Here is a 6,414-nt window from a genome sequence, read left to right as displayed (position 1 = left end):
TATTACACCTCCGCCACTCGGGGAAGGGACTGTGGACCTAGTGACCTTCATCAGGGGCATGTTTGACGAGCAGAGCAAAAGATTCGATGAGCAAAGTAGGAAATTTGAGGAATTTCGATCAGCAGTGAAAGGTGAGTTTGTGGAGTTTGGGGAAAAGCAGAGGGCGTTTGAGGCTCGCTATGCTAACCGACTCAACAAAATTGAGGACACAATAGGCCTAGTAGGAGTATGGCAAGCTAAGGCAAGTGAACAAATGGAGAGTTTGGGGGCAGAAGTAAGAAAACAGGACGTGGAAACAGATAGATTGGTGCAGCAGGCAACCACACTAGAGTCAGCAATTGCCAATAGTCAGGGGGAAATTGCGCTCATAAGGCATGAGCTAGGAAAGAGTAAGTCAGAATTACCCAAAGAACGTAAGATCAGGGAAGAAGGTTTTGCTCAGGTACAGGCGGATGTAAGCACATGGGAACAAAAAATCAACAGCAACCAGACAGAGGTGAATCAACTCAATCTGAGAATTGGAAAATTGGAAGGAGAAAGGTCTGGGGGGTGCAAAGCAGGGGGTAGTTGTCGGAACATGAGATTTACACAGCCGTATCATGACGGGGACATTCCAAAGTTTTCAGGGCAGGACAGAACTCACCCTAGAAAACACTTGGAAAGGTTACATGAATTTTTTTCAGTATATGGGTGTTCGGAGGAGGAGCAAGTGATAGTAGCAAAAAGATCCATAGTGGGGGTGGGGGAAAACTGGCTGCGGCTCATTGAAACTCGAATATCACACCTCCAGGATTTCGAAAGAGAATTTACAACGGAATATTGGGGGAAAAGAATACAAGGAATCGATAGGGCAAACTTATACCAGGGGAGATGTATAGCTGGGCAACTTGAGGCTCACCTAAGTAATGTGGTAGAACGAAGCAAGTACTACGACACACCGTTCAGTGAGGAGGAAATTGTAACCTTAGTGTATTCACAGACCCCTGAAAGTGTGCAGGAGGCGTTGGTAGGGAAAGATGTATCAACGGTGGAACAACTGCGGAAGGTGCTGAAGGAACTAGACAGAATTAATGCGAGGAGGGACCAAAGGGGAAGCCCTTGGCACCAACAGAATCAGAGTGGGGGAAGTGGTAGTCAGGACAAGATGAAAGGTGGGTTTCAGGATCAAAATGGAAAATCTCAAGACTGGAACAGTAATAATAGCACAAATTATAACCCAAGCTATTCAGGAAACAGGCCTGGCAGAGGGGCATATTTTGGTAACAACCGATGGCAAGGAAATTGGAGAAACGGGAAAAGCGGTGGCGGATTGGCAGAGGGGGAAGAGCGTAAAGAAGCAGGAACAGGGCAGGGAGAAAGTAGATCAGGGGAAAGCATGGGAGTCGGACAGGTAGGGCATAATAATGACAAACTCAATACTTGCTTGGGAAACGGTGGGGATCGTCAAGCCTAAGCAGCCAGGCCAGGACGATCCAAGGTAAAGGACAGGCAGAAGAGGGGGATGCTGTTCACATGGCTGCAGCAATGTTTACTGACGAGAGGGAATTTTTGTTATCAGAAGAAACCCAGACGCCCAACAGCGGACCGGTACCGGAATTGTTATGCCGGATCGGAGACCAGGATATCGCTATCCTTTTCGACTCGGGATCAGAAGTATCAGGCATTTCTGAACAGTTTTTAACAGATTTAAATAAGCATGGGTTCACTTATCCGGTATTGCCGGTGCCACAACTTACCGTGATTGGGGCTACCAGAGGGAAAAGTAAAAAAGTAAACAAACAAATTTTTTTGGATTTTCGACTAGGGGAGGAAATTTACTGGGCAAATTGCTTAGTTATACCTATGTTAACTAAAGAAGTGATAGTTGGTGTGGATTTTATGCATAGGCATGGTATGATTGTTAATTTCAAGGAGGGAGTGATTTTCATTAGAGGGATTGCGTATGACATGCAGAGAAGTAGCAGGGGTTCAGGGTATAACCCTGAAGTACTGAGGGTGCAATGTGCAGAGGAGGGGGAACGCATGGAGTTGGAGAAATTAGGAGAAACATTAGGAGAAAGCCCTTTGAAGTTACAAACTATCACCCCTATAAGTTGGGAGGAGGAAGTAAGCCAGGTATTGGGGCAATGTGAGATAGGAAGTGAAGAGGAGAGAATGAGATTAGGAAATCTGTTGGTGAACTTCAAGGAGGTTTTCAGAGGTGAACCAGGGTTAACTACTCAGTATGTAGCCAGAATTCCGGTGACTGACAGCACTCCGTTTAAAGGTAGGAGCTACCCTATCCCATGGGCATGTAGAGAAGAGGTGGAAAAGCAAATCAGAGAGATGGAGAGGAATGGTATAATTGAGAGAGGGAACAGCCCTTTTGTTAACCCTTTGGTTTGTGCCAGGAAAAAGGATGGGAGTGTGAGACTGTGTGTCGACTCACGAGGCCTTAAAAGCATTATCGTCCCTGACCGGCAGAGCCCTGTGGAGCCAGACAATTTGTTTGGTGCTTTCTGGGGATGCAAGTACATAAGCACTACAGACCTTGTGAAGGGTTATTGGCAGGTGCCCTTACTTGAAGGGGATAGGAAGTACACTGCGTTTCTGTATAAGGGAAGGTCCTACCAATTCAAGGTATTACCATTTGGTCTGCCAAACAGTGTTGGGGAATTTTGCAGGGCGGTAGATGCATCGTTAGGACCCGAACTAGAATCCAGGGTGTTGACCTACGTAGATGACTTGTTAATTGCGACTGAGAGTTTCGATGAGCACTTAGAAATTTTGGAACAACTGTTGTGTAGGCTAAGGCAAGTAAATGTGACCTTACATTTGGGTAAATCAAAGTTTCTGAGGGAGGAAGTGACCTTTTTGGGGTTTAGATTGAGTGCGGGAGGGATCAGACCAGATCCTGAGAAAGTTAGGTTAATAAAAGAGTTTCCTCGCCCAAAAAACCTCAAGGAGTTGAGGGGGTTTCTAGGACTGTGTAACTTTTACCGCCGTTTTGCAGAGAGGTTTTCAGATGTGGTGGCACCGCTGTTGAGGTTGCTAAGAAAAGATTGGGTGTGGAGGTGGTGTAGTGAATGTGAGGAAAGTTTCAGAAAAGCGAAGGTTTTGTTTGTGGAGAACTGTATAATCCACCATCCGGATTTCAATAGGACTTTCTATCTAAACACTGACGCGTCAGGCTATGGCCTTGGGGCCAAGTGTTTCCAGCGAAATGAGGAGGGAGAGGAACAACTGGTAGCCATGCTCAGCAGGAGTCTAAATACAGCAGAAAGAGCCTATACAGTAACAGAGAGAGAATGTTTAGCAATTGTGTGGAGTTTAGCGAAATTAAGAAACCTAGTGTTAGGCAGCAAGATAATTGTACTGTCAGATCATCACTCTTTGGCTTTCCTACTAACTTGCAAGTTAATGGGGAGCAGACTAACGAGGTGGTGTTTAGCCCTGCAGGAGTACAACCTGGAGATGGTGTATATCTCAGGAAAAGAAAATAGTGATGCAGACTTGCTCAGTAGAACTGTAGTTGAGGAGGGGGAGCTGGTAATGGAGGAAAAACCTAGGGCCGGGCCTATTATGGCACACCTCACTGCAGAACGGGATGATGATTTGATTAAGAGATTCGCTAAGTTAGGAGAGGCTCAGCGAGAAGATGAAACATGGGGTAGCATTATAAGAACGTTGGAAAATGAGGACAAAGATCTCAATGATTCAAAGGTACAGAAGCTGCTGATGTGGTATTGTACAAATGGAAGGGTGCTCTATCGGAGGGATGCGACAGGAAAGTGGAAAGCGTGTGTGCCAAAGGGCTGGGTTAATCAGTTAGTGTGGCATCTCCACCGGTCCATGGGACATTTTGGTGGAAAAAAGGTGTTTTGGTTGGCCAACAACAGTTACTTCTGGCCTAATATGGAGAAGTCAGTCAGGCAAATCATAAGCAGTTGTGATATCTGCCAAAAGGCAAAGTATCCAAATCGAAATTGGGAAGGAAGATGGCAGCCTATTATTCCGTCAGGACCAGATGACCTTGTAGCGGTGGATTTATATGGCCCTTTGCCTAAGTCAAGAGGAGTGCGGTACATTCTGGTAGTGCTAAATGTGTTCACCAAATTTGTGCGTTGCTACCCATTAAAGAAGGCTACAGCAGCCGCTTGTGTCAACAAACTGCTTAATCATTACTGTGTGGAGGTAGGAGTACCTAAAAGAGTTCTGAGTGACCATGGTACTCAGTTCACAGCAGACGTTTGGAGGTGGGAGCTAGCTTGGAAGGGAGTAGATGTAGTCTATAGTTCAGTAAGACACCCTCAGGGGAATCCCAGTGAAAGAGTGATGAGAGAGATTGGGAGACTACTTAGAACCTATTGCCACAACCAACACAGCAGGTGGGCGGAGATGATACCTTTAATGAACAGTTTTTTTAACCAACATGTTCACAGTAGCACAGGCTATGCTCCCAATGAGCTAGTGAGTGGGGAGCCACCGAAAGATAGCTTAGCTTTAAAGTTTGAGTTTCCAGAAGAGGAAAAAACCCAAATAGAGGACAAAATTGAAATAGTCAGACTTAAATTGAAGCATGCGGCGCTGAGGAGGGGAGCCCAACAAAACCTTTGTAATAGCATTTTTAAACTAGGTGACCTAGTTCTTCTCAGAGTCTGTGGGCGGAGTGATTTTTTGCTAAAGGAGACAAAAAAATTGAGTTTGTTGTATGAGGGGCCTTTTAAGCTCATTGGGGAAGCGGGGAAGAATGTTTGGGAACTGGGACACTTGACCGATGGCGGAGGTGCTCGGGGTACATTCAACCAGTCTCTATTAAAACCTTATATAACTGGGTAAGTGTTGTAACAATCATTGCTACTCTTGTTGTTCAGTTTGTGTGAAGATGTCATGTTAATTTAAGGGAAAGTGTTGTAACAATCATTGCTACTCTTGTTGTTCAGTTTGTGTGAAGATGTCATGTTAATTTAAGGGAAAGTGTTGTAACAATCATTGCTACTCTTGTTGTTCAGTTTGTGTGAAGATGTCATGTTAATTTAAGGGAAGCGTTGTAGTAATCATTGCCACTCTGGTTGTTCAGTTTGTGTGAGAATGTCATGTTAATTTAGACGGACAGGTTGAAACTTTTGTTGTCATGTATAACAAGACTAGTAGAGATGGCTGGAAGGGAGTGACTACGGCAGGCCTAGATTTTAGTTTCTAGCAATCCAGTGTGTTCAATTTAGAGGTAAACTTCAGGTAAATTTTTAATTTAGTATCATTGTAAAATTGTACGTCAGTTCACCTGGGGGGTTGTAAAGTGTTTGCACTCCCGGGCTAAGGGTTTTTTGATGTGTTATAGTTTTACCTGGAAGGTATTTTTATTTGTGTAGAGAATTTAGTTTGTGAAGGTTGGTATGGCCAGATGTGTTTTCTTTTCTTTTTTTTTTTTACTCTAAGGAGATAACAATGGTGGATGGGAGTGATGATGAAGCTTAATATGTTTGTATTCCGTGGTGAATAAGAATAAAAAAAGAACTCCACCAACCCAAGGCTCGACTTGAAAGATCCCGAAGCATTACACTATAGGGCTTTAGTACATTCTGCATTATTTAGTAAATTTTTTTATTTATAGTAAAAGCTCCTTTGAATGTATAATAAACTATATTATGTTAATGGGGACCTGATTCTGGAGCTTATTTCCAGAAGCATTATGCCATATAGAGAAGTAATAAAGTATCTTTATTATAGAACTCTTGTTTTATTTCACCCTTTCACCTGAGCACTGTAACTATGAAAACTGAAGGAAGACATGATGCTTAGCAAGCTAGTTGTAACAACTTCCAGTTAGTGTATTAAAAGTCACTCAGTCACTCAGTCACTCAGCAGCAGGCTTGCTCCTAAAACAGCACCATGCAATTCTTTCACAGTTCCTCAATATTCATAATTTATTGTAATTGTAAAACCTCTTCAAAACTCTCGTTCTCCCCACATTGAAAAAACAAAAAAAAAAATGCATCTTGTGCTGCAGTAGTTTTGCATTATCATTGTTTTACTGCTGACTAGCTCAACTATTTGTGTAATGTCAAATATAGACATTTCATCTAATTTTTGCCAGTGTAAATTCTTACGTTGGTTCCTGGCTCAATTCCACTTCTGGATAAGGTTCAAGAAATTTGTGAGTTTAAGATCAGTTGTACAATATTTTATGTGTTGAAGTTATTGTCTAATATAGTTTGAAGAGGATTCATCATAGGGAAAATAATTCTGCTCTGCCTTTTCAGTAGTCTTCGTACGTGACGTGGTGGGAGGAAGGTTGAGAAAGTCAGTGGGGAGGCAGGCGAGGATGAGCTGTAAAATCAGCGGGTGGTCTAGGATGCAGGGGTTTTTGACAAGGTCTTACAATGGCTTGGGTAAAGTGGTTTAGGACGACTTTGAAGAAGGGGGGGGGGGGGG

This window comes from Bacillus rossius, chromosome 6, assembly GCF_032445375.1.
Source record: "Bacillus rossius redtenbacheri isolate Brsri chromosome 6, Brsri_v3, whole genome shotgun sequence".
NCBI classification, from domain to species: domain Eukaryota; kingdom Metazoa; phylum Arthropoda; class Insecta; order Phasmatodea; family Bacillidae; genus Bacillus; species Bacillus rossius.
Note: the sequence above shows the minus strand (reverse complement) of the source record.